Source organism: Ptychodera flava, chromosome 2 (genome assembly GCF_041260155.1).
Source record: "Ptychodera flava strain L36383 chromosome 2, AS_Pfla_20210202, whole genome shotgun sequence".
NCBI lineage: Eukaryota > Metazoa > Hemichordata > Enteropneusta > Ptychoderidae > Ptychodera > Ptychodera flava.
Window position 1 is genome coordinate 16,784,771 of NC_091929.1, and position 27,044 is coordinate 16,811,814.

The 27,044-nt window shown below is 36.1% G+C and overlaps 2 long non-coding RNA genes across 2 annotated transcripts in view; one reads left to right on the forward strand and one right to left on the reverse strand.

Moving 5' to 3' along the window:
* The window catches only part of LOC139115871 (uncharacterized), a 145,216-nt gene that overhangs the window by 113,330 nt on the left and 4,842 nt on the right, over positions 1 to 27,044 (forward strand). The window lies entirely within an intron of this gene.
* LOC139147327 (uncharacterized) lies at positions 8,306 to 22,810 on the reverse strand. Its single transcript, XR_011555705.1, has 3 exons — positions 22,730 to 22,810; positions 19,130 to 19,254; positions 8,306 to 8,385 (listed from the first exon to the last, which is right to left on the reverse strand). It is a non-coding gene; the product is annotated as an uncharacterized lncRNA (long non-coding RNA).

Genomic DNA, 27,044 nt, shown 5'->3' on the forward strand with positions numbered 1-27,044 from the left:
AAGAACATTCCTCCAGCCACCAAACTCAAACTTTGACATTTTCTCTGTTGTCCATGAACCTTTAGTTTTTACTTTTTTACGACCTTCTTTATTACAAAATATGCAATCTGGTTTGAAAATTACCCTGTCTTCTGCAGGTGCTGATGACCGAGTACTGCGTGATGTACTGGCTTTAGACGATTGTTCACCACTACTCGTCAAACGTTTGAGGTTCATTGTAAACCTCTGGTAACAGTCACGATGGTAGCCATGCTCTCCAGTGAACTCTTTTGGTATGAGATCACAAGAGCCTTCCATCCTTTGAGATGACCCTACAGGTTGTGCAAGCCTTTGTGCACGTATTTTTCTAACCTGTTTTGTATTGCTACAAGGTCATCTGTATCAGAAATAAATGTGAATGATTCACATTTTGAATTGGGAAAGTGTATGACACAAGTCTGCTTTCTCTTACATCTTTGACTCATAGGTTCATCTCCTCTGTGCCTCGATCGTTTCCTCTCAACTGGATCCATCTTTATCTGGAAATATTACGTGTTAGTCAACCTGAAATAAAATGCACAATGTTCCGAACATGTAGATTGAGCATAGTATGACTTAACATTTGTTCTATTATTTTTTATATATTTAAATTCCCATGACTCTATGAACAACATGATCATTTGGTACTCAATTCCACAAATTTGTCTACCCAGTCATTTTACTTTCTGCTGAAAAGCCATCATTAGACAATGTCATCTTCGTCTTTTATTCTAATTAATTGGAAGTAAAGTGAATGAATGGACAAATAGGTTGAGCACAAATGAACTTACAGTCTAGGAGAGTCACAGAAAAATACATATACATTGAGTGAGGAAATAGAACAAATGAGAATTCATCCTGTGCAACCAAACCTGAAAAAAGAAACAAAGTGATAAATTACCAAGAAAGTTGTATCCATAACTACGGGGAAAACATACATTTCATAAACATAAAGAATGAACAACAATTCATTGATAGTAATGCTAGGTGTATCCTGAAGACAAGGAATGCGTAGAAAATTACACTATGATTAAGGTCATAGTGTAATTTTCTCCAGACAGTAATATGACTTTTTCAAAGATATATTTGTATATATCTGTTTTATTGAATGATTTAGATATAATGTTGTATTTGGAAATTGTCGGATACCTTCATTGTCTTAGTGATACATCTGACATCACTATCAATGCATTGTTATTCCTGATTTGAACATGAAAAAACTTAAAAAAGGACTACTTTTTAAAAATATGAGTTTGTTTTTACGTTCACAAAACCAATAAACCGCTCATTCACACTATACCAGTATAGTAAAAGGTGCAAGTTGAGTAACTAGACATAATACTGCATATTGAAATCCTCAAATTTTACTTTTTTCCTTCTTCAGCACACTGTTATTAGTAGATAAAGTCCAAAAGTGTGTTTGTTTTGCTTCATTAGAAGAAAACCGTATTTGTCACATTTTCTTCCAGTAAAAAATGCTAAATTACCAGAAAAATCATTTTAAAGTCATATAATTCCATATATTCATATTTTTTATACCACAACTTGTATACGTTTCGAAAGACCAGTATCTCAGCTTTCTAAAAATATAAAATTTATGCCATTTCATGCCACTTTACATCTTCCAGGAAAGAATATTGTACCCCTTACCCCTAGATTGTGCGTAGCCCCATAGGATACACACATCTCAAAAGGGACACTACAGAAGTAGTATATCGTTAAATATCTAATTTTAACACTTTTTTTCTTGTTTAATGTATAAGAATAGATAATCTAAACCCATAAAGCTGTCAAATTTTGCTTCATAGACAGAAAATCACAATTGTTATATTGTATTTTTGGTAAAAAATTTCAAAATTGACAAAAAAATTCATTTAAAACTTGTCTGATTCTACATACGCAAATTTATTTTACTAAAGTTTGTGCTTCCCGTAAAGAGCAGTGTCTAAGCTTTCTAAAAATATTAGTTTTATGTATTTTCATGCAGGTTTAATTAATCTAGAAGAGGATATAATACCCCATACCCCTACCTATTTTTCGCAATTTTGAGCAGCTCATGCAAATCAAAAACTACCCCAGACAGGTAGTGCATCCCAAAATATCCTATGTTAACATCTTTTTTCTTGTTCAGCAGGTTCTAAAGAACAAAAAAAACCCATGTAGTAGATTTATGGGGGGGGGGGATGCACGGTGGGCCCCTCCAGCCCACGGACTATTATAGATTGAAGAGTGTACTTTCATTGGTATTCAGAGAAATAAACTACAATGATATAACACTGAAAGATATGAAACTTGTGTACTGGTATATCACTTACTTTAATTCAATAGAAATAAAATGTGTCAGTCAGAACAGAATTACAGGCAGTCCTAACTTATATTCTTGCATTGCATTGTTATGCGGAGGCAACAGAAAGTTCTGAAAGTCAAATGACACGATAATTTTTTCTCTGAATCACCATTCATTATTTGCTGAATTTGATTTAATAAACATTGTCACATATAGGTAATTCAGGAAATGCTTCTATCTACAACCTCCATGAGGTTTAATCACTGATAGTGCTCTTGTTTCAATATAGAGCAAATACAGTTCTTGGCAGCAATATTTTTTTCCCATTCCCATGATGTATGGTACTGGCACCAGAAGTACATACCTGTATTCAACGTCATGGAATTTAAGTTAAATTTACTACTTTGTGGAAAGACAAAACAAAACAAAAACATTTAAATGATTGGTCCTGTTGTCTCACAAAGAGATGATAAAAGGTGGAAATCTGAGTTGGCAAATTATTCATATCTCTGGCATGAAGGAAACAATACTCAGCCAGAAAATGGCTGCTTTACAGTTACAGTGGTACTGCATACACATGATAACATTAAATACTTCTTTAAGTTGTCCATGATATCAATTCCCCATGCAAATATATTTTCAGGAAATTTATAATTCAGGATAAAACCAGAAGAGGAATGGAACACCTTTAAAGTAAATGAACCATTTCTTTTGAACTTTCATGACAATAGATTTACCTCTTTTCCATTGTGATGACAAATGAACTTTTTATTAAGCAAAATGTATCCATCCATGGTTAAAATGAATCCATCTAGTTCTCAGTAGGAATGATTTTCCAAAGTCTGTTTCAAGTTTTTGATATCTCAAGAACAAATTTTCAAATAGCTTTTCAATTACAACTGGGTATACCAAGTGAAAATTTTAAAATCACTAAATTGCTTTTTTAATGCAATTTTCAAGAGTGCTTGAAAATGATGAAAATGCTTTTTATCTGGTCAAAATCGGTTCAATATCTTTGACCAAAGGAAATTTACTCTATGACGTAAACGCATCCAAATATGGCAGTTTGTCCGATTCTGCATCGCTGAAAATTTACTGAATACAAATTTTGGCAGATTTACAGTCATCTGATGCAAATTATTGGTGAACTTACAAAGCATTGTTAATCTATATGCACTACTACTGTAGTGTAATAAAAAAAAGGAAAGTTCATGCAGGAAATGTAATTAGATAGTCAGAAATGTAGAATGAAGTTTGACTTAACTGCAAATGTGCCTTTGCCGGATGGATAATCAAAAATAGGGTAAAATATGAAAATTAGCCATGTTTGTCAAAATCTAGTCAAGAACATTGACATTTAAAAAGTGCAACAAAAGCATATCAGCAAAGAAAAACAATTTTTCAACAAGTGTCAAATATATATATGGTAAACTTTCTTCCCAGATCATGTAATTTTGACCAAAAATGTCACTTTTGTACAAAAAATGACATTCACATTGGGTGATAAAATATGAAAAGTTACCATGTACAAATGTATACGCAAAGTCTGAGCAAATATTTCATAGTGTCAAACCATCTTTTCTGGGTTTTATCTGTAGAAAACCCTTTGTTATGAGTACCAATGAACATTCAGAACAAAACTACTCTAAATGATGAAAAAATGTGAGAAGAAAAACCCATTTATGCAAATTTCTCGCTTTGAATGAGTGCTGGTGGCGTACACATATGTATGTACGTATGCTGAGAACCTGCATGCCATGGCATGGTTAGTTAACCACTGGCTACGAAAATTTAAATTTTTGAAATGTTTATGAAGTTCATATCAAAATTTTGACGAAGGAATGTCTACTTTCGCAAAAATAACCTACACCAAATGTTTCCATGGCAACCATTCTTTTAATTAAATTATCAGTTATCAACAAATTCCTTTTGTATGCCAGTACAGCTCGTCTCAAAACTGGACATACTTATATACACAAATGATTTAGCAACACCCTGAAAATTAAATGATCTTCAACAGCTCTGATTTACATTTTCATAATTTCCTAAACATGCATTTCCTTTTTTTATTAACGCCTCAATTATATAATTAGATATTACTGTACCATTAGAATATGTGAGGTTTTAATCTTACCATGATCCACAATATTTTTCGGTTGTTGGGAAAATTCAAATTGAATGTAAACGGAATTTGAAACTGTTGTGAAGTATCTTCAATTGCAGATACTACTACAGAAGAGTTCAGCACTGCCAAGATAGGAGTATAGCACACTGAATTTTGAACTTCAGAGTAATGAAAATGACTGAACTGTGTCACAATAAAGTTTCTTTTATTAAATCAATCGTTTCATTTTTCCTAAGATTGTAGAGACTAAGGATCAAGGATATAGTAACTTTTAACCAGGAAAAAATACCAATATGTAGAAAGGATCAAAAGAAATCAACTTATTTATTTCTTTACCTATTACAAAACCGGAAAGTAACACATAATTCTCATTTAAGTGATTAGGGCATGTAGTTTCATTCTTGTCGATGTTTGATAATGGAAAGGAACACAAAAAATAACTATAACTTAAACAATCATTATAAAAGTATCTACGAATTAATCTCAAAAGCAACAAAGTTCCAAGCATAATATTACACTATGGTCAAAATGTACTTTGAAAAATGATTGTATTTTGACAGCCGTACCGGTACCAGCAGCTACTTACTAAAGTCGGTTGAAAAAGAGTACAAAATATCGTTGTTTTTCAGGTCAACAAGTGATTGAATCAAAAAAATGTGTCATGAAACGTAAAACAACAACTGATAAATAAGTAACTTTTCTAAAGAGTAACTAGAAACGCCTAGCTGAGAGAAAATTTCGTTTCACAGAAACTGACTGCGTTTTCGAGCGCCGCAGCTATGAATGGCAGATCTGGGGAATCCCCGCGAAAATCGCTCACACTCCTCCAAAATGATGATTGTTCGCTTTTGAGCTGCATGATTCAGCTTGTCAAAAATATTTTTATTTTGTAGATAATAATTAAATTCCTTATTATTTATTTCATTTGTTAATTAAAAGTCATTTTAATGTTTTTAGAGGCTTTAAAAAATTCAACACTCGCTAAAAAGCGACTATTGGCCAAAATTCAAACGAAAAACGTGAAAATAAAGGTCGAATCATGGGCTATCTATATACTACTTTCAATCTCTTTACGCTTGGCTCAAATGCGATATTACGCTGTGTATAACAGGCTCAATGGTCTAAAAATAGCGGTTGAAAACAAGGCCGCCGCTCTCGCTGATGCACGATTTTTGCATCGAAATTTTCACTCATTTTCGTTCAGTATGACTTTGAAACTCCAGGAAACGATTGAGAAGAAAAGGGGTACCGGGAAGTATTGAGGTTTTTGCTGATAATTTGCCAAATTAAACAAGAAAATATGCTTCGAAAATTCCCACACGCTTACACACACAGCGTTTTCAGAAGCCGTAGCATGTTCGTGTGGTATACCTATTACAACATGAAGAAATACTGAGAAGTGGAATAGTTATCTGTACTCATCTCTCACTGAGTTAATATTTCTGTCATCCACAGATGTACTTTCCTATCTCCACCAACAGCACAAACTGGTAAAGTAGCATGCCAGCTCAGACCCCTGCTGTGACTGGTAATGAACTTGACACTAGGTACCTGAAAACCAATTGAAATTCTTATTGACGAAAGAGCAGTTATTTTACTTTTTCTAAACAAGAATGAGACAACTGCTTTTTATATCACGTTTCATTACAAAAACCATAGAAAATTCTGTTCAAAGTCCACCAATGCGAAAATGTTTAGTACCAAGTCTGTCAAGTGAACTATATAAAACATACTTTAGACTAAAACAATAAGCACTGTCAAGTGTAATGTTCTGTAATCCAAGTTTAAGAAAATAGGAATAATTCGATGCTTGTAATATAACACCTAGTATATACTAATATCTATACGCTTGTTTACACTGAGTTGTTTGAAGAGCTGTGCTTTTGAAATTAAGAGTTTCACAGCTTGACTTGTGCATAAAGCCTCTATTGCCTGTGAGTGTCCAAGATGGAATACTTTGACCTCATTTTGTCCTGTTGTGGCAAACAGATTCTCACTGACTTGTGACCATCTGAAATTCTACCACCCTCATTGTGAGCTTGTCTGTTCTCCTGTGGCAGGCTTAAGAAGAAATGGATAAAGTTTTTGAAAATATGCTCTGCAACTATGACATGCATCTAATATCAGGTATTCAAAATGCCAGAAAGAGATAATTAACGTTGTTTGTAATAAAAACGACTACAGTTTAGAAAGGTTGACTTGTAAAATTTTTAATTGTGTAAGAATGCACAAAGTTCATTACTAAGACCTCTCACCTTGATCTTGTGGAATCCCACATCATCCAATTACCATTTGCGATACAACCAATACGATCTGGGTCGAGAAAGCATATATCAGCACACATAAGTGTCACATGACCTGCATCCTGTGATAGAATTGGTTGGTTGATTGTGAGATCATAAAGTCTGATTGTGCCTTTCTTTTCAGCCACCATTAACTAAAAGTAGATGAAGAGGATAAGCTAAAAAAACATTATAGAATTCTATTATCTTTCATCACAATATTGAAAATGAGTGCCTCTTTAACCAGTATACTAAAGCTGATGGTGTCTGTCTGGTCTGACGTGTTGCAGGCATTAGTGTCTATGCTATCCAGTTTCAACAGACATAGACTTGATAAGAAAATGGACTCTGTTATATGATTTAAAGCACACTATCTGTATAGTATTCAGTGAATGGTATTTCCAAGCAACAGAGTGAGTGTGTCAGTAATTTTTTCTGCAATGGGTCACCTTGCTTGTTTGCCATGCTTGCTGTCGGTGTGAGATTCAGGTCACATTTTCATGAAAGGAGTGGAGAGATCTGTCCCTTATTGAAACACCAAACCACATTTCACAAAGGTCAAAAGACCACTGCTGTTAGTCAAGATTTGTGATTGATGTGGAAAACGCTGAGCCTCAGTTTTATACAGGTCAAAGAGCACTACCTTATTCAAGATCTGTCACTGATATCAAAAACACCAACCCCCAGTACAAACAGGAATGTTTGTTTTGCCTTAGTGAAATATTACCTTGGCTGGTACATCTTGATGCCAGCACACAGACATACCAGGTGAGTACAATGGAAAGCACGCCCTCTGGAGTCCATCCAAGTCCCAGACTCGGCAAGTGTGATCATCACTGACACTGGCAATCTGTTGACCTTCTGTTGGTTCAAAGACAACATCATTGACATAACTTGTGTGACCATCCATTACCTGGAAACAAACACAACAAGCTGTTAAACTGTCAGAGGGCAAATGATATAAATTCACTTTTGAAAATAACAGTACTTGACTGTGTTTCACTACTCCTGAAAAGCTAAAAACTAATATTCACAGCAAACTACAAATTGATGTGATGAGACGGTTTTCCTCATACTGTACCATATACATAATTGATGAAGATACATAGTAAATTTAAAAGATGACAAATCGGTATGAAATAAATTACATTGCTTGTTCATCAAAGCAATTTCAAGATTGAGATGAGATTTTGTTATTGAATAGAATTTCTCTCTCAACGTTGACAATGTGTGCTACATTTGCTTGTTTTCATGCAAAGAGACATAAAACAATACATTTGGATGTGCAAAGCAAAAACCGTGTGTTGGTAGCAACCGTGCCACAATGAGCACTAAACTCAAAATGCAGAAGTATAAATGGCACTGAGATCACACCTTTTGCAGAAGTTTTGAAGTTTATTCTTACCAAACTAACACTAATCACAAATGACTGAAACTAAACTTGTGAAAACACGAAAATTCACTTGAGAGAAGTCGTAGGCAGACAACTAGCACATAAATAAGCTTTTGTAGGACCCTGATGGTATGGTATAAATATCACAAAGAATTATCCTTTACAATGACACTTATACGTTTGTGATGTAAAATATTGATATATTTACGTAACAGTGTCTTCACTTTTAAGATCTGATGAAAACAATCTAAGTTTACTGTCTGCTCCTGCTGTACAAAATCTGTAGACAAAGTAAAAACAAGGAAATAAACAAGCTAAACGATTTGTTATCTTTCTTGCTTACCAGTGTATCAATGGCAACCAGTTAACCATATTGTTTGAAAGCCGTTGTTCTGTGTCTGAAACACAACAAGGACAAGATGGGCATTTGTTTCTCTAGGTCTTTAATGTACGTTTTGTCAGAAGTTTAAGTTTATTTTGAATGTGTTAACAAATAAACTAACATGTATGTACTAATATTACACTGACTATTTCATACTAACTAGTACGTAGATATCAATTTTCTTATAGCAAAAAAACGGCAGATTTTTCTGTCAAGCTAAAAAAATTGTAGAATTTGGTTTTAGCTATGACTAAATTTTCAATGTAAACTTTGGGGTATGGGGTAAGTTTTGGTCATATTTCATGAAAACTATACAAGATATTGCATGTTACAATATGTCATTCTAAAGATTAGTAAATTATCTTCCTAATGATACCAACAAATGAGGTTATATTCAAAAACAACCTCAGCAGAATGACTTATAAGAAGACAGATATAACAAAAATGCATGCAAATCTGCAACACTGTGGTTTTGCGGTAGCCTTCAAAATATGACTATTACAGCTGTAGAGTCCCAATATTTTTTCTGTTAAAAGTCTATTTCATATTTCTGACATGTCCCTGTACCAAATAAAACAGATTTAATAGCAAAAACGGCCAGATTTTTTGTGTCTAGCTAAAAAATTTGTAGAATTTGGTTTTAGCTATGACTGCAATTTTCAATGTAAACTTTGGGGTATGGGGTAAGTTTTGGTTATATATCATGAATACAATAGAGATATTGCATGTAACATATGTCATTTAAAGATTAGTAAATTATCTTCCTAATGATACCTAACAAAACAGGTTATATTCAAAAACAAGCTCAGCAGATAACTTATAGGAAGACAGTTTTAACAAAAATGCATGCAAATCTGCAACACTGTTATTTTGCGGTACCCTTCAAAATATGACTGTTACAGCTGTAGATTCCCAATATTTTTTCTGTTAAAAGTCTATTTCATATTTCTGACATGTCCCTGTACCAAATAAAATAGATTTAATAGCAAAAACGGCCAGATTTTTTGTGTCAAGCTAAAAAAATTGTAGAATTTGGTTTTAGCTATGACTGAAATTTTCAATGTAAACTTTGGGGTATGGGGTAAGTTTTGGTCATATATCATGAAAACAATACAAGATATTGCATGTTACAATATGTCATTCTAAAGATTATAAATTATCTTTCTAATGATACCTAACAAACCAGGTTATATTCAAAAACAAGCTCAGCAGATAACTTATAAGAAGACAGATATAACAAAAATGCATGCAAATCTGCAACACTGTGATTTTGCGGTACCCTTCAAAATATGACTATTACGGCTGTAGAGTCCCAATATTTTGTCTGTTAAAAGTCTATTTCATATTTCTGACATGTCCCTGTATCAAATAAAACAGATTTCATTCAAAGCATTGCATTTTTTATTATGCCAAGCTAAAAAATTGGTAGAATTTGAGATTTACTGTAATTTGCAATGTTAAATTTTGGGGTATGGGCTTTCTAATAATACCAAACAAGTGAGGTTATGTTAAAAAAATAAGCTCAGCACATGACTTACAAGAAGACAGATTTGACGAAAATGCATTTGGCTTGGAAAATCGTGATTTGCGGTACCCTTCAAAACATGACCATAACAGCTGCTATTCGTCCCTATATTTTTCTGTCAAAATTCCATTTTGTATTCTTGGGATCCCAAGGCTTCTGAAAAAATACAGGTTTGTTATCCTGTGGGGGATGCACGTAGGCCCCTCTAGCCCACGGACTAAAACACTTATATCAACATCTGTGATTTCATTATCCATATTTACAGAATTGTGTAATGAAAATGCATCATTTACAAATCAACAACTTCCGTATAAAAGTCTTGGAAGTCGTCATGTAAATTGCCAGGAGTATTAAAAGAGCAGAAAAGTCATCTATCCATTCTCTGGCATTAATTTTATCGGGGGGACCCGGGGTATAGGGTCTTAACATAGACCAGAAACGCTTAGAATTGGGGTCCATGGCAGCTTCAGCGAAACGTCTTTGTTTCAATATATCGTAGTTCTTCTTCTTTTGTTTTAACAAATTGTGATAATTATGTTGGGTGGTTTTATAAACATTAAATGAAAAAGGAGTGGGACTGGATTTGTGGATTTTAAGTGCATTTTTAACCTTGAGTTTAAATTTACGGCATTCATCATCCCACCAATTATTCCCTTTACCACCTCGTCTACCCGTATCACCTGTTTTCATACATGAAAGTGAATTCCAAATTGTATCTCTTAGACAAATAGCAGCATTTTCAATCTCCCCAACTGAAATAAGCCTATTGATATCGGTCACATTGGGGTTTGAAGAAGCGTTGTTCCAAAAATTATTAACAACATTGAGCAACTTATTATCCCATTTACAAATAAATCTTACCGTATTATTAACAATAATGTTACTGCCATCAGACTTAACTGGGTTCGTTCTGACATGTTCAGACAAATCTAATTTAAATATCAATGGTTGGTGGTCAGATTCAACTCTTACATCAATACTATTAAAAGGTGAAGATCATGACAATATAACAAAAGGTAATCGATCACACTGCCGCCATTTTTTGTAAGAAATGTTTACTCGCCACTTTCGCGATTCTTAAAAAATCTCCCATTGACAATTTTAAAATTTGTGCTGTTACAAAAATCCAGTAAGAGTTTGCCATAATCATTTACCATCGAATCTCTCGACTCAAGAACTGGCAAAGGTAGTAGAACAAATTATTTTAGATCATGGACCTCCATCCCATAAAAATTGTGATCCTTTTCAACATGTCCCTTGACCTGACCAGTACAATTCTACCTCGTAATGACGTCAGTCCGAGATCCCATGAGATTGCACAAATCTCCCAGAAGTCAGTGCGCAATTTCTACCCGTTAGAAGTCAGACGCATCCACGTTGAGCTCCCGAAAAATTTCGGAAAAGGGCTCAATTTTTGCAGTTTCTTAGCGAAACATTGCAGATAACAACTTTTCTACGTAAGGTCAAATAATTTTGACCCTCGTTTCTGTGAAGAATTTATGATCGGAGTCCGACATGGCTAATGCCGAGGACCCTAAGCTCACCAGTACAATTACACCCAGCAGTAAGGAGAAATCACAGCAAGGGGTTAGTAAAAGTACTACAAGAGGTGTTACAGGAGGTAAAAACCGAAAATCTGAAGAGCCAAAACTGGTGTTTCGGGGATGTAGTGCTAAGTCATCCACTCCGATAGAGGGGCATGACCCAACAACATCGGTACGGCCTAAGAGCAAGACGCAACGTACCGCTTCGTCAGACACACGGTAACGCAGTTGCTGTACAGGCTCAACGACCCGTCGTTACTGGTCGACAAGTCGAGGAAACATTTCCAGCGGTGTGCGATTCTCCGCCGAATATTTCCAGGGTTGAAAGCCATTCAAAAACCCAGGATTTGACCACCGTGTTCGATCAATTTGCAGCCATGCAACAACAGTCTATGCAGTCGTTCGCACATGTTATGTCGAACAGTATGAGTCAGGCGTTGACTGACGCCATTACGAGGATCGATCGAAAACGCGCCGCAGAGGCAGAAAATGAGATTCATGAGAGAGACTTACTACCAAAAAGACTGAAAATACCAATAAGTGGCGATCCTCATGAATTGGAGCGAATTTCATGTAATTTTCAGCACTCGAACGAAGAACCGGAAGTGTTGCATATGGGGTCAAATGACGAGGTCAATGATATTGACAAGGCCATTTCGGGCCTGTTTGACTACGAGCAGAGTCGCTCATCTCAGGAGTCGCAAGCCCCGGGCTGTGTGAGTTCGGACAATGAAATTGATAACCAGAATTTTACGGGGTCAGAACTGACCTCTAGTGACTGGCTAAATGACCTGGCCCAGGAATTCGATCTAGAAGATCAGAAAGTCGGACCGCCTATCAGTACGAAGTTGGCGGAAATAGCCAATAAGATGATGGCAACGCCACTCGGGAAAGAGACTCTAAAGGAGAAATTTAAACAATACTTTGCTCCAGAAAACTGTGACAAGGTAGTGGTAGCAAAAGTAAATGAGGAAATATGGTACAAAGTGAAACCGACACTAGATCACGGGATATTAAATTACAGTCAATACAAAAATGCATGATAAAAGCAATGATTCCTATGCTTCTGATAACTGATGATTTGCTGAAACCAAAAAAGCCTTCAGTGACAGTTGATGCACCAAAGTTGGTGAAACAACTAACAGATGCTTTAGCATTCCTTGGGCAAGGCTGCTGGGAGATAAACCAGCGACGCAGAGCTGCAATAAGGCCAGACTTGAATCAGCAATACAGACAGTTATGTTCTAGACAAGTACCTATAACAACATTCTTATTCGGTGATGACTTGCCAAAACAAGTGAGTGACATCAATACCACAAATCGAGTGGGTTATAAACTGTCCGAAACCAGAAATTCCACAACTCCAGGGGAGGATATGGACGAGGTGGTTATAAAAACAGTTACCACAGTCAGCCAAAGGGAAAAAACTACTACCCCTTCCACAAGAAACCACAGAACAGTGCCCAGTGGAAGAAGGGGATAGAAGGGCAACACAAGTAGATGTGAATAAGGTCAGTGATAAAGGTAGGAGAAATGATCCTAAGTGTAGTGCAGACAAGCCATTTGTGGCAGGTGCTCTGAAAAAACATATCTCAAAATGGAGAGAAATAACTTCAGATGAGAAAATTCTAAATATTGTGAAAGGATGTGAAATTGAATTTGATACTTTACCCCCGCAGCGGGCTGTCACTAGAGTTATGAACTTCAATGAACAAGAGCAAGTTATCATTGATACGGAAATTCAAAAGCTTTGCAGTAAGCAAGTCATTGTAAAATCTAGGCATTGTGATGGGGAATTCATTTCACCCATATTTATCAGGCCAAAGAAAAATGGCGATTACAGACTTATCCTAAACTTGAAATATCTCAATGAGTATGTGACATATCATCATTTTAAAATGGAGTCCTTGTTGTCAGTAGTAACTCTTATGAGTAAGGATTGTTATATGGCTTCTATAGATCTAAAGATGCCTATTACTCAGTGCCCATAGCCTATCATCATCAGAAGTACTTGAAATTTGTATGGAAGGGCAACTATATCATTTCACTTGCCTTCCAAATGCTGGCCTGTGCACCTAGACTATTTTGCAAAGCTTTTAACCCCTTGACTACCTATGGCGCCGGATATATCCGGCCCATATTGAATTACCATATACCTTGAGTGCCGGAAATATCCGGCACAGTAAAATAGCGTATTTGCTTCGTTTTTGTCTGCTAAAAATCCCGTAATTTCGGCATCGGCACGCAGCGCGACTAAGATTGATGTATTCCGATCTGGCCTGAATGTGATTGCGCCCCCGTACGTCCGAGTATGGCCAAAATCCGGAAGCAAATGTCGTGACCCATGACCTCGACCCTGAAAGGTCAGGCTGATCACAGAAGCGTTGTGCTGATTGTTTACAGTTTTCAGAAGTACAGACGATCGCGAAGATGTTTATGGTTTTTTTTTAATGAAATGAAATGTTTATTTATTGAAAACAAATGATTTATATGTAAATATGTTCTATTAACAGCAATATTCGTGAATGAAAGTAGAGGAAATCCAATTTTTACTATAAGCCAGTGAAATTTTATAGCAGCCATATTATCAATATGACTGGTCACATGACTGGTCATGTGTTTCGTCATGTGATATGTTGTTCCCTAAAATGTATTTTTAAATATTTTGAATTATTTTTGATAAATCATAACCATTTTAGATGCATGTTTCTGCAAGGGAATCATAAAGCAGGTGTTTACAAATATAAAATGTGTTGATTTTCAAGTACAGAATCATGTCAGATGCTGATTTTTGTGGTTCCATTTACTCTGCCTTTTGTGAGAAAAATCTTAAATTGGTACATCTATAAATAAAGTAAAGGGTAGTTATTATTAAATGTATGTAAAGATAATGCCATGAAAATTGAACTGTAATCAAATTTGCGTCATATTATGGATTCAAAACACGTCCTGATGCTTCAAATATTCATATTTTTTGCCAACTCTGGTCACATGATGTGTCATGTGATCAGTCACGTGACCTGGAAATACAAAACTTATGTATGAGAAAATGGGGAATTTCATGCTGATTCAGAAAATATATGGTTTATTGGTACTTACTTAATTTTTACTCTAAGCAGTGTTCATGCAATGACACGCCCAAGATTTTATCAATATTACATAAGGGGCCTGGTATATAGGAATACATTGGCCTTGGTAGTCCAAGGGGTTAAAGCCAGTTTATTCACATATACGAAGTATGGGACACCTTTCAGCACCATACATTGATGACTCCTATTTGCAAGGTGACAATTTTCATGAGTGTCTTCAAAACGTAAACTTCACATATCAACTTTTGTCGGAGCTAGGATTTACTCCAAATCAGGAGAAATCGATTATGACACCCACACAAATCTTAGTATTTTTGGGTTTCTTATTAGACTCTCATTTGATGAAGATTTCACTGACAGACGAGAAAGCTCAGAAATTAGTAAAGAGTTGCCAAAACTTGTTAAGTAATACAGAGCCAACGATCAGAGATGTAGCTCATGTGATAGGTTTGATGGTATCATCCTTTCCAGGAAATCAATATGGGCCATTATTTTATCGTAATTTAGAAATGAGCAAATCTAATGCATTGAAATCTGCACATGGTAATTATGATGCAGGCATATCACTGTCAGATAACGACAAAAATGATATAAATTGGTGGATAGCCAATATTACAAGAGTTTCTAAGCCAGTGTCTCATGGACAACCTAAGATATGGTTACAATCTGATGCCTCCAAAAAAGGTGGGGGGCAGTCAGAGAGAATAAGAGCTCAGGGGGTCAGTGGACATATGAGGAGTCACTGGAACACATTAACTTCCTTGAACTGAAGGCAGCGTTCTTTGCCTTGAAAACTTTTTGCTCAGGTTGTAGGAAAGTTCACATAAGAATAGAAATAGACAATACTACTGCTGTTGCATATATTAATCACATGGGGGGAACTCACTCAATAATATGCAATGATTTAGCAAGAGAAATATGGCTATGGTGCATAGACCGACACATTTGGCTATCAGCTGCTCATTTGCCAGGTTCAGAGAATATAGTGGCAGACAAATGTTCCCGAAAATTCCAAGGGGAAACAGAATGGATGCTTGATAAGAATATTTTTACATCCATATTGATAAATTAGTTACTCCAACCATGGACTTGTTTGCATCAAGATTAAATTACCAAATAAGACCATATATTTCATGGAGACCTGACCCAGAAGCACAAGCAGTAGATGCTTTTACAATCTCATGGACTAATATGATATTTTACGCTTTCCCTCCTTTCAGTATAATTGGTCAAGTCCTCCAGAAAGTGGAAATAGAGGAGGCAGAGGGGATTATCATCATTCCATATTGGCCAACACAGAGTTGGTTTGCCAAAGCAATGCGCCTGTTGACAGAGCCACCTTTAGTACTTCCAAGGACTCAGAGACTTTTGATCAACCCAACAGTAAAGGATCACAAGCCTCACCCGCTGTTACCCAGACTAACTTTACTGGCATGTCACTTGTCAGGAAACGACTTGAAAGTCAGAGAATTTTACCAGACACTATATCCATTATCATATCGTCATGGCGAAAATCCACTCAAAGACAATATGAACCCTATTTGCAGAGATGGATTGTTTTCTGTAGTGAAAGGGAAATTGATCCCATTTACACAAATGTAGAGCATGCTTTAGAGTTTCTGACACAGCTATATCAGAAAGGGCTGCATTATAGCGCTATAAATACAGCTAGATCAGCTCTATCAAATGTGATACAATTGCCATTTAGTTTGTCACTTGGCACACACCCTTTAGTGGTGCGTTCATGAAAGGAGTATTTCAGAGTAGACCAACTCTGCCCAGATATGTTGTCACTTGGGACATCGATACAGTGTGTTTTATCTGAGGAAATTATCCCCAGTAAAAGGTTTGACGTTGAAGAATCTTACATTGAAATTAGTGATGTTAATTGCTATACTGTCAGGTCAAAGGTTACAGACCATACAGCTGTTAAATTTAAAAAATATGACTGTTAGTAAATCATCTTACAAGTTTGTTATTGACAAGTTATTGAAAACTTCAAGGAGCACATAATTCAGAGTTAGTGTTTACAGCCTTTCCTCCGGATAGGCGTTTATGCATAGTTTTTGTATTAAGAGAATATACTTAGAACAAAGCCACTGAGAGGACAAGAAACTCAACTACTTGTCAGCTTTATCAAACCATACAAGGCAGTGTCAAAGGACACTATTGCTAGGTGGATTAAACTGGTTTTATCCAGGGCAGGAATAGACCTAACGAGGTTCTCAGCTCATAGTACTAGATCTGCATCTACCTCTGCTGCAAAGGAAAGAGGAGTGCCTATTGAGGATATTATGACTAAGGGTGGATGGACTAACTCATCCACATTTGCTAAATTTTACAATAAACCAATCCAGAAAAAGGACAATTATGCCTCAGGGCTTCTGGCTACTTTTACCAATAAAGGACACTGAATGGATATGTCAAGGCATACTGAACTCTAAGCAGCTTTTCAGCCTGAAATACTGTAAGATTAAGTAACATGTATGTCCTACTTTGTATGTTGATCAGTTGGTCATATTAAAATGGTTGTTACTAGGGATTTATTGCATTTCGTGAATACATTTCTTTCAAATCTCATGGGATCTCGGACTGACGTCATTACGAGGTAGAATTCCACAATTAAAGGAGACTTACCTGTAAGTTGACATTTGATTGGAATTCTACCGAGTGATGTAGTCAGGAAGAGATCACATGCCCATCCCAAATGAAATTTTCCCACCCACTGTGGGTTTGCGTTCTTAGTAAAATGGGACACTCATCCTGACCATTGGTTGTATTAATTTATACGTAATGACTTAGTTTGCTGAATGTATTCACTCAATGGATGTTCAAACTGACTTCTGGGAGATTTGTGCAATCTCATGTGATCTCTTCCTGACTACATCACTCGGTAGAATTCCAATCAAATGTCAACTTACAGGTAAGTCTCCTTTAATTGTGGATTCTCCATTGTACATGTATATGGGACATCAGCTGTTATGGGTCATCAGACCAAAATGTAATGAAATCTTGGCAAGGGCCTCTCTAGATCAGGTGCCATAAAACAGTGGATGTGATATGAACATCTTACGGTGACAATGAACTTTTGATATTAACACAGTCTCTTTGCTTGATGTTTATAGATTGGTATGATTGTGATTATATTTACAGCAGGGACAAGAATACTTGATGCCTGATTTAAGGACCAGCATTATAAGTTAAATTTTCTTGAGCCAGATGGATTTTTAGTTATGGATAAGTGTTTGACTTTAAATGAAAAGATCTTAGAAAGTGTGACAGACACGAATGCAGGAATTTTACATATCTGAACACAACAAGAATGCATTCTTGTTGTGTTCAGATATGTAAAATTCCTGCATTCGTGTCTGTCACATTTTCTAAGATCTTATGCAATACAGTATGGTACTTGGTACAAAGTAGTCACATATCTGTGTTTTGAACACGTATCAAAATTTTGCAAAAGGGCAATATTTGGAGAGCACTGCAAATATTTACTGTACAGTCATAATCTTTTTCTTAAAATTACAGTCGATTTCTACAAATCAGCCTTCAATTTGTCCGTACATTGCATGATTAACATGGAACACTATGCTATAGTGAGACAATCAATGTATCATAATAACTGAGAAGAGGAAAAGTTGATTAGGCCAAGAAAAACAAAACGTCTGTTTCTCATTCTATACATACCGGTATTGCAAACATGATGCGGTGACGTAGGTTTTTTCTCTCTCATTTTTATTTATTCTTCAGTTCAACCAACAAGAATACAAAAAACATGAAAACAACACTAGGTAGATGCACGAAGAAATAAATGCACAGCTGTGTGTTGCTTTAGTATTTCGTATAGCAACAGTTCTGTGGTTTGACTTTTAGCGCAGCAATGCAGAGTTTGACAGCTCAATATTATAACTGGCATATGTGTACAGTTCTGAATGGATGTTAGTGTCAGTTATTTTGTTTACAGTTCGGTTTTATAGCACTGTGGTTGTGTACTATGCATTTATATTTTTATTTTATTCCTCATGAGCAGACAAAAGGGTTGACAGGCGGGTCTGAATTGACACCCCTGAGGATGAGAAACAAACTTTTTATATTTCTTGCCCTAAGGAAGATCTGCCCTTGGGGACAGATACTCGAACTTTCAAACTTTATATCAATTCTGTTGTGATCTCCACTTGTGGGGGTTCATTTGAAAGCTTTTGGTGAAGGAAAACTTTTCAAACGACTTAGTTTTTTGAAACTCGAAAATTTCACTTTTCTCCATAGATTAACACTGGGATGGATGGCGGCCATTTTAAATTTTAAATATCTGTAAATCTTGGGTAATTTGTTTCCCTAGTATCAAACTTTACACCGTGACGCCCAATTTTTATTCTTGATTTTGAAAGAGAATGGTTGAGAGATACATTGAGGAAATTTTGAGTAAAAGTGTACGTCTTTCATTTTAGAGGATGTATATTACCTTAAAGAATTAGACTTACTTGACTTGTCTTGGTAGAGTTTCTAATGAAGTTTCTGGGCTCCATGCTATTGTTGTTATCCTTGTTCCATGATGAAAATCTCTGAGATGTTCAAACTCAAAACCATCAATCTCTGGGTCTCCATCCTGTGTAGGAAGATGTTGAATATGTGTGAGACCGCATGACATAAATCATAGACCCTCCAGAATTTCTCGAGACTCTATGATCAAATGTATGAATATAATGCAACAATAATTTTCTTTGTAAAATAGCAAGAATGCACATCAACTGACTGATCTAAGAAGTCTATTTTCATCATTTTGTCACTGAGCATTAATTTTATTCACACATCCACGTAAGCTGTCATGGAAGACCAAAAATACTATGCAGAAACAGAGAAACGAAAACAAATGGTAAACAAACAATAGGCCAATGTGGGTACACCAAACAAACCTATGGATGTTGTTTCTTGACGTGTCAGGCACTATAGATAAACCACAAATTGTCCTCGATGACGTATGGAGGGGGGACTCTTGCTCATAGCAGTGGTAGAGGTAGCAAGCCACACGTAAAAAACCTTGGGTCAATTTTAGACCTAAAATCTCATTATTTTAGGACCCCATTTTAGAGACCTTTATGACCTTTGACCCAGGTCAAAGGTCACAGTGTAAAGATTTGCAAAAACGTAATGTAGTAAGGCCAAAAAAAAATTGTGTGTTTCCTGTAACATGCTCTTCAGAAATAGGGTAGGTAGGTAGGAAAAAAAAATTTTTTGGTAATTTTTTTTTCTCTGCAAAAAAGAAAATGTGAAAATTTTAATACCCTTCGACAAGGGTCAAGGCATCGTCATTGTCAACACAAAAGATTACATACACGAATGCAAAAGACAATTACGCAACACTCAGTATTATACACAACTAGACAGTGCGACACAGAACAAACAGTAAAAAAGTACACGAACTTTTAAACAAAATGTACGAGAACAAACACATCGACCATGATACTTATAAGTATCTCGATCCAAAAAACATAAAAATCCGTACCCCGCATTGGTACTTATTGCCTAAAATTCACAAACCGCCGCCTGAAAACTCAACGTTTGCAGGGAGACCAATATTTAGTGGCTGCTCCAGTCCCACTAACAGAATTTCAGAATTCCTGGATTACTTCATAAAACCACTGGTCCAGCAACGACCGTCAAATATAAAAGACACAACAAACTTCATACAAGAAATAGAAAAAACAAATTTCCCCCAACATGCATTTCTTGTAACACTCGACGTGGTGTCGATGTACACAAACACAATTCACGAAGAAGCGATTCGGCTAGTCAGTAAAACATTAAACTCACAAACTTCGCTTCAAACAAATTACGGCATCAAAAAACCACCCACGGAAGACTTAATAGAAATGCTTTCACTAATTCTAAAACACAACAGTTTTGAATTTAACAAGCAATATTTCAGCCAAACCCGCGGCTGCAGCATGGGATCGAATGCCTCGCCAGAGATAGCAGACATTGCTTTTCATGAACTTGAAAAGAAAATAATCGTAAACAACCACAACAACATTCACTTCTGGAAAAGATTCAGAGATGATGTCTTTGCAATCTTTCTGGGAACACAAACCGAACTCACTAACTTCATTCAAAAAATCCACACATGCACCCAACGTTTAAGTTTTCATACGAAAACTCAACACAAGAAATTACATTCCTAGATGTAGTAGTTTTCAAAGGTGCAAGATACCACAAAGAAAATATCCTCGACATCAAAACACATACTAAACCAACAGACACATTCCAATTTCTACATAGAGAATCGTGTCACCCGACAGCAACATTTAATGGCTTTATCAAAGGTGAAATCCTTAGATACGCTCGCACTTGAAACAACAATGACGACTTTACTAAAAAGTCGCTTTCTTTAGAAACAAACTACTCGACAGAGAATACAAAAACAATGAAATCACGAATATAACAGAAAAAATAAACCACAGTATTCGTAATACACTAACAAACTGTACAAGTACACGTAAAGAAGCAACAAACAAACTCATCTTCAGTACAACATACAGCCCTTACATAAAAACAAAAGATCTTAAGGGAAGTCTTTTGAAACATTTGGCTGAACTGGAGAAGGACTCAACACTAAGGAATCTATTCCCAGAATCACCAATCATTGCTTACAAGAGAAACAAAAACCTAAAAGACACACTAGTCAAAACAAAATTTACAGAAGTAAAGAAACAAAAAACAAACAAACCAGACCACCAAACGGACTCACAACGAGACCCAAACATTGATATTCTTGCCTCGCTATTCGAAGAGCAAGACCACTAAAATACATTAAAATAAATTTTCACAAACACAAACTAACGAAAGAATCTACATTGCGACTGATGAGAAACCACACTCGGGTTTCGAAACGCAAGCGTCAAAGGGCCACTCATCAACTTGTAACACCATAGGTCCGGCTGCGTCTCGCCATAAGCTTTCCCCACACAAACAAAACATTACCGTACACACTAATCCAAACTTCCCTACAAATATCCGAGGCGAAACAAACATTTTCATTAACACAAAAAATCGGATAAAAATGTAGGAACACATTTTTGAAACGAATCAAACACAAACTCGACACAAAAAACATTTGGATAGTTGGGTGGGGAGCCTCTTTCACACTTTTTACAATCGCCATAAGCTTTCCCCACACAAACAAAACATTACCGTACACACTAATCCAAACTTCCCTACAAATATCCGAGGTGAAACAAACATTTTCATTAACATAAAAAATCGGATAAGAATATAGGAACACATTTTTGAAACGAATTAAAACACAACTCGACACAAAAAAACATTTTGATAGTTAGGTGGGGAGCCTCTCACACTTTTTACATTTTTTCTTGAACGTGATCGCATTTCTCATATGTTACGGAAAACACGCTTGCACAAGCAGTCGCTATTGTTGTTTAATGACGTCATGAAATCACGCGTGATTTAAAACTTTTCCCAGCCAATCTCGCGGGATTTGTTTTCAAGGTCCAAAAAAAAGTTTAGGGTCGGGGGGTTTGAACTAGGGTAGGTCGGGTTACCGGAAACACACAATTTTTTTTTAGGCCTAAGTAAAAAGTAAGCATTTGCATGACCAAGTTACAGGCAAAGCCTACCACTATACTGCATTACGGCTACGTTGTTGCTGGCCAAACCATGATTTCCAAAAAAACTGATCTTGAAATACTGCCAAATTTGGGTAAAGGAAAATATCTTTCACCCTCACTGAATTTCGGTCCAGCTTCTGAAAATTATCAGTTACTGCAGTTACAGTCTGATTTTCAATGCTTAAAGGGTAGGAGCCTTGGCCATGTATTTAACAACAGGGGACCGAGAGTTGTAGGAGTGTAGTGACATTCTAACTGCATGAGTATTTGAACAAATTCATTGTTTAGGGAAAGTGATTTGTCTTGTGAAAGTAAAGAATGAAGAAGTGGGATCGCTTTCGTTTTCATTGCTGCAGTTCCGTAGCCCATAACTCTTTCCAGGCGATGGGTGGTGGGAAAAGGCATCCAAATCGCCATTGAAAGTTGTGCGCTACGGAACCACACGTATGATTGTCTTACCTGGAAGCGACATATCCCAAGTGACACTCTCAAACAATCTCCGTATGCGATCAGCTGAGAAAACTGTTCGAGCGGACAAAAAATCATGGTTTGGCCAGCAACAACGTAGCCGTAAATGCAGTATAGTGGTAGGCTTTGCCTGTAACTTGGTCATGCAAATGCTTACTTTTTACTTAGGCCTAAAAAAAAATTGTGTGTTTACGGTGACACCGCAACGACCCTAGTCTCGTATGCGATCAGCTGAGAAAATTTTCGAGCGACAAAACTGGACAGTTGTTATCGTGTCTGGCGTATCGAATGTGTAGGTAATACCTCCACTTTTAGTTTTATCGAACATCTTCCTGGATAAGACACAGTGCAATTAGATGTGTGCGACAGGTGTACGCGGTACGTGGCGTTCTCGAGATCTTCATCAATGTCCCCGCCAGGCATTTTGCAGCATTTCTTACTGTGATTCGTTTTCAGATCGTATGTTGTGATGCTCGTAGTTCGTGGGCAGGCCTGGCCTGTGACATGACTTACAGCCACTGGCCATGAGTAAATGAAATATTTTAAATTTCATCAAAATATTGCTACGACATAGATACGATAATCACTTGATACGATAATTGCACATTTTGATTGACAGTTTGATAGAAAAATAATCGAGAATGTATAAGCATAGGGAAGCCAGTATAAACAACCAAGCAAACAAACTTGACAAAAACGAAAACTCTAAAAATATACTCAACCAATAAAACTAAAGCAAACACAAAAGTAACAAACGAATAGCAAGTAAATAAGAAACCAAAGAAACAAATAAATAAATATTAGAGAAAACAATAAATTGAATATGAATTGAAGTAAATGGCATCGAACAACACATGCAACATGATATTCAAAGTGTGATGTCAGTATCACTAAAGTTGGAAGTGATTCCAAATGTTGCATGTGTTGTTCTGTCCATTATTTCAATTCATATTCAATTTATTGTTTCCTTTTTTATTTATTCAATCAGTATTGTGTTTTTGTCAGTTATTTGTTCATGTATTTGTCATTTCTTTGCTCGATTTTTTAGTTAACAACAATTTATACAGTACATCATACTTGCCACATTTGTCATTTTTGTAATGCTTTCCTTCTCCAGTTAAATTACAGATGTTTAAAACAAGTTTCAGTTAAATGAGTAACATTTTATATTGCTTACTACTTTTCTTTGGTATATCATATTCTAAGTTTTTGTTCTACTCTCGACTGTTGAAACACAGAAACAAAAACCGTTAGGCTCGTAAACGCTGCATGTATACATGTGTATAATTTTATCACGTTTTACATTTGAATTGTAATTTGTAGTCCTAATTTATGCATGGTTATTTAGGGTCACTCTAGACATCCACGGTTATCAAAAATCTGTCAATATCTGAAAGGCATTGTTGAAGACAATAATTTGACAGAAAAGGTTCTATAGTCTTTTCTGGAGATCTCATCAACTGGCATGAAAGTAAAAAATACTATCTTCTTCATATCGCTACATGTACTCACACCGCAAGAGTTCTTCTACAGTACCAGTAGTTACAGTGAAACTGTCTTGATATGAAGGGAAACATTCTTCCTGATCCACACTCTTCAGTCGGCCTCAACTTCATTACCAAATTGCCACAGTAAAACTAACATCAAGTTTTGAATAGCGTTGATCGCGATTTCGGGTTTGTTACTAAATATAGCTGCATGCGCACGACTTTCGGACAAATATGCTGGAATTCGGACAAATTTTGTCGTTGTATGCACGGCGTTGTTGCGGCTTGTAGTCTCAGTCATCAATTCATACGAATAGTGTGGCGCTAAATAGCCATTCTAACACTGGCAGATTTTATTTTCGTCGTTCATGCGGAAAATACAGACAACTATTTATTTATGCATATTAATGAGGGAGAACAGTGACGTCATTTGCGATCAGCGCTATTCAATATTTGTGCTGTACCATGGTAGGGGCTTATATACTGATATACTGTACTTGTACAGGATTCTCATAATCCTGTACAAGTACAATTTCACTGTACCGTAGAGGAGGGATTCATACATACACGCGTAAGCAATTCACTCTGATGAATACAGTATTTTTATTTTGATAGAAACACTCCTGGTATCTTCAGCCAATCAGATTGTCAGTAGCCTACATATGTAGGTGAACTATTTAATTTCTTGATAGAGATACATATAGGCACCCTTACCTAAGCAAGATCACCACCATCTTCGAGAGTATAGAGATAATATAAGCACCCTTACCTAAGGAGATCACCACTATCTTTAGGAGAATCCCTAATTTTGTTTGAGGTGGGCCCTCTAAACCAAGCAGATTATCTTTTACAGGAAGATTGACCCACTGTTTAGCAGAATGTACCAGATACCTATATGTCATGACTCATAGTACAGTACAAATAGCGATAAACAGGAGTAAGAAACATTTTCCAGCCGGTTTATTACCGTAAGTTGTGAATAAACAAAACAATGGGTCTTTGTTTTCTCTTTACAGAGTGTACTACCTCAGTGTATTGAAGCTTACAGAAGAAACAAAGAAATCTGTTGATGTATCAATAGATAAAGAAAACTTCTTGGACAGTGATATGTAAGTTCAGTCATTTCTACAAATATCTTCATCCATGACCTTCATGGACATTGTTCAAATTGAACTGCCTCTTTAAAATCTAACCTAGCAGAGAATAATATTTTAGATTTCTCCACAAAACGATTGTGATGATTGTTTGACCATCTCTCTATTTTCAACAATCTATTCATATGTGAATAACCAAACAAAAGAATGCATTTTCATTAAAATATGCAAATTAAATATTGTTACGCAAATTGTTACCTCCTATGATTTTCAGGCTGTTGAGAAGATTGATGTAATGATGTTTTCAGAATATTGCAATTATGCCTCACATGGATGGTTACAAGGAAAAAGACCAAAGAGTTACCATTTAACCCGGTACTAATTCCTCAAATTTCCACACAAGATCTGGTGGTGCAGTGTTCCTTGCACAGAATGGAAAGATCCGAGTGGAAAATACCCTAGAGAGCAGACTTGAACTTATCAGCAAACAGGTAAGTTGATGTTGATGATGAGGAGAGTTGTTGGGGTAGTGCAAGAGGGGCTACTTGAGGCACATTCTCTAGTGAGAGCAAGATAGACTCAGTCTGGCCATGATCCATTTTCAAAGGGGGCGTCTAACGCAACATGCATCATGCTTTCATTTTATAACGTCCCGCATGACTTCTCATAAATATTTTCCTAAACAAATAAATAATCCACAAGGAAATTTTACTCTGTCAGAAGAGATAAAATGCAGGAAGGATGGCTTTTTCAGTATTTTCATTTGGCCCCTCCCAAAATGATTGATGACTACAAATAAAATTGTATCAAACATAAGTAATTTCCTGCTTCTTCTACACTGCTGCAATCTCCACAAACTAGCAAACACTCAGTCATAGAACATGTACAGAGATACAACTTCACAACTCTACTTACAGAAATTGTGTCTCAAATGAACAACTTATTTAATGCAGATTGACTCAACTATGCAACAACATTTCATTCAAATTATTTGCTGTCATTGTATATCAGGCAAGTGTGACGTGGTCTGCCATGGCCTGAAACTCTGCCAAGATGACAGATGACAGCTGGATATGTACACATACACCTGTGCTAGCAAGCAGAATACAGGTTATAAACAGCAAGCAGGGATTTTGGTTGCTGATATGAGACCCCCTAGGGTGAAAATTATCACCAATCAAAGCGAGGTGATTATTTCACTTAGATATGGTAAATTTCTACCCAGAGGTCTTATATCCACAATAAATACCTTAGCGCAATGTTTATAACCTCTTATAATATGACTAAATTTGGATTCAAGTAGGAAGTGTCAATCACACACAAGAGGAGGGGTAAATCATTTGAGTTCAGGGGCCTCATCATTAACTTTTTTCAGTGCAAACTATACATTTCGCAATCAAACAACAGAACACATTCATTATTAAAATAACACAACTTCCAGATTTTTATTCATAAGTATTTTCCATAGGAAACATTATAAGTTGATGTCAGATTTACATGCTCATAACGTCTAATAAAATGGAACTAGACAATGTGTTACCATGTACGGTTCTCGATGCAACCTTAAAAAATGTGGACATTATGGTATGCTTGTGCCTCATTATCCTATCGTCACCTTCATTCCCAAGAGGTGAAATTTGCGGTTATAAATTTCCAATAGTTCTGGTGCTCATGTACTCTTGACTAAAACTTGGCAATCAGTTTTTCCAAACCTGACACATTTAC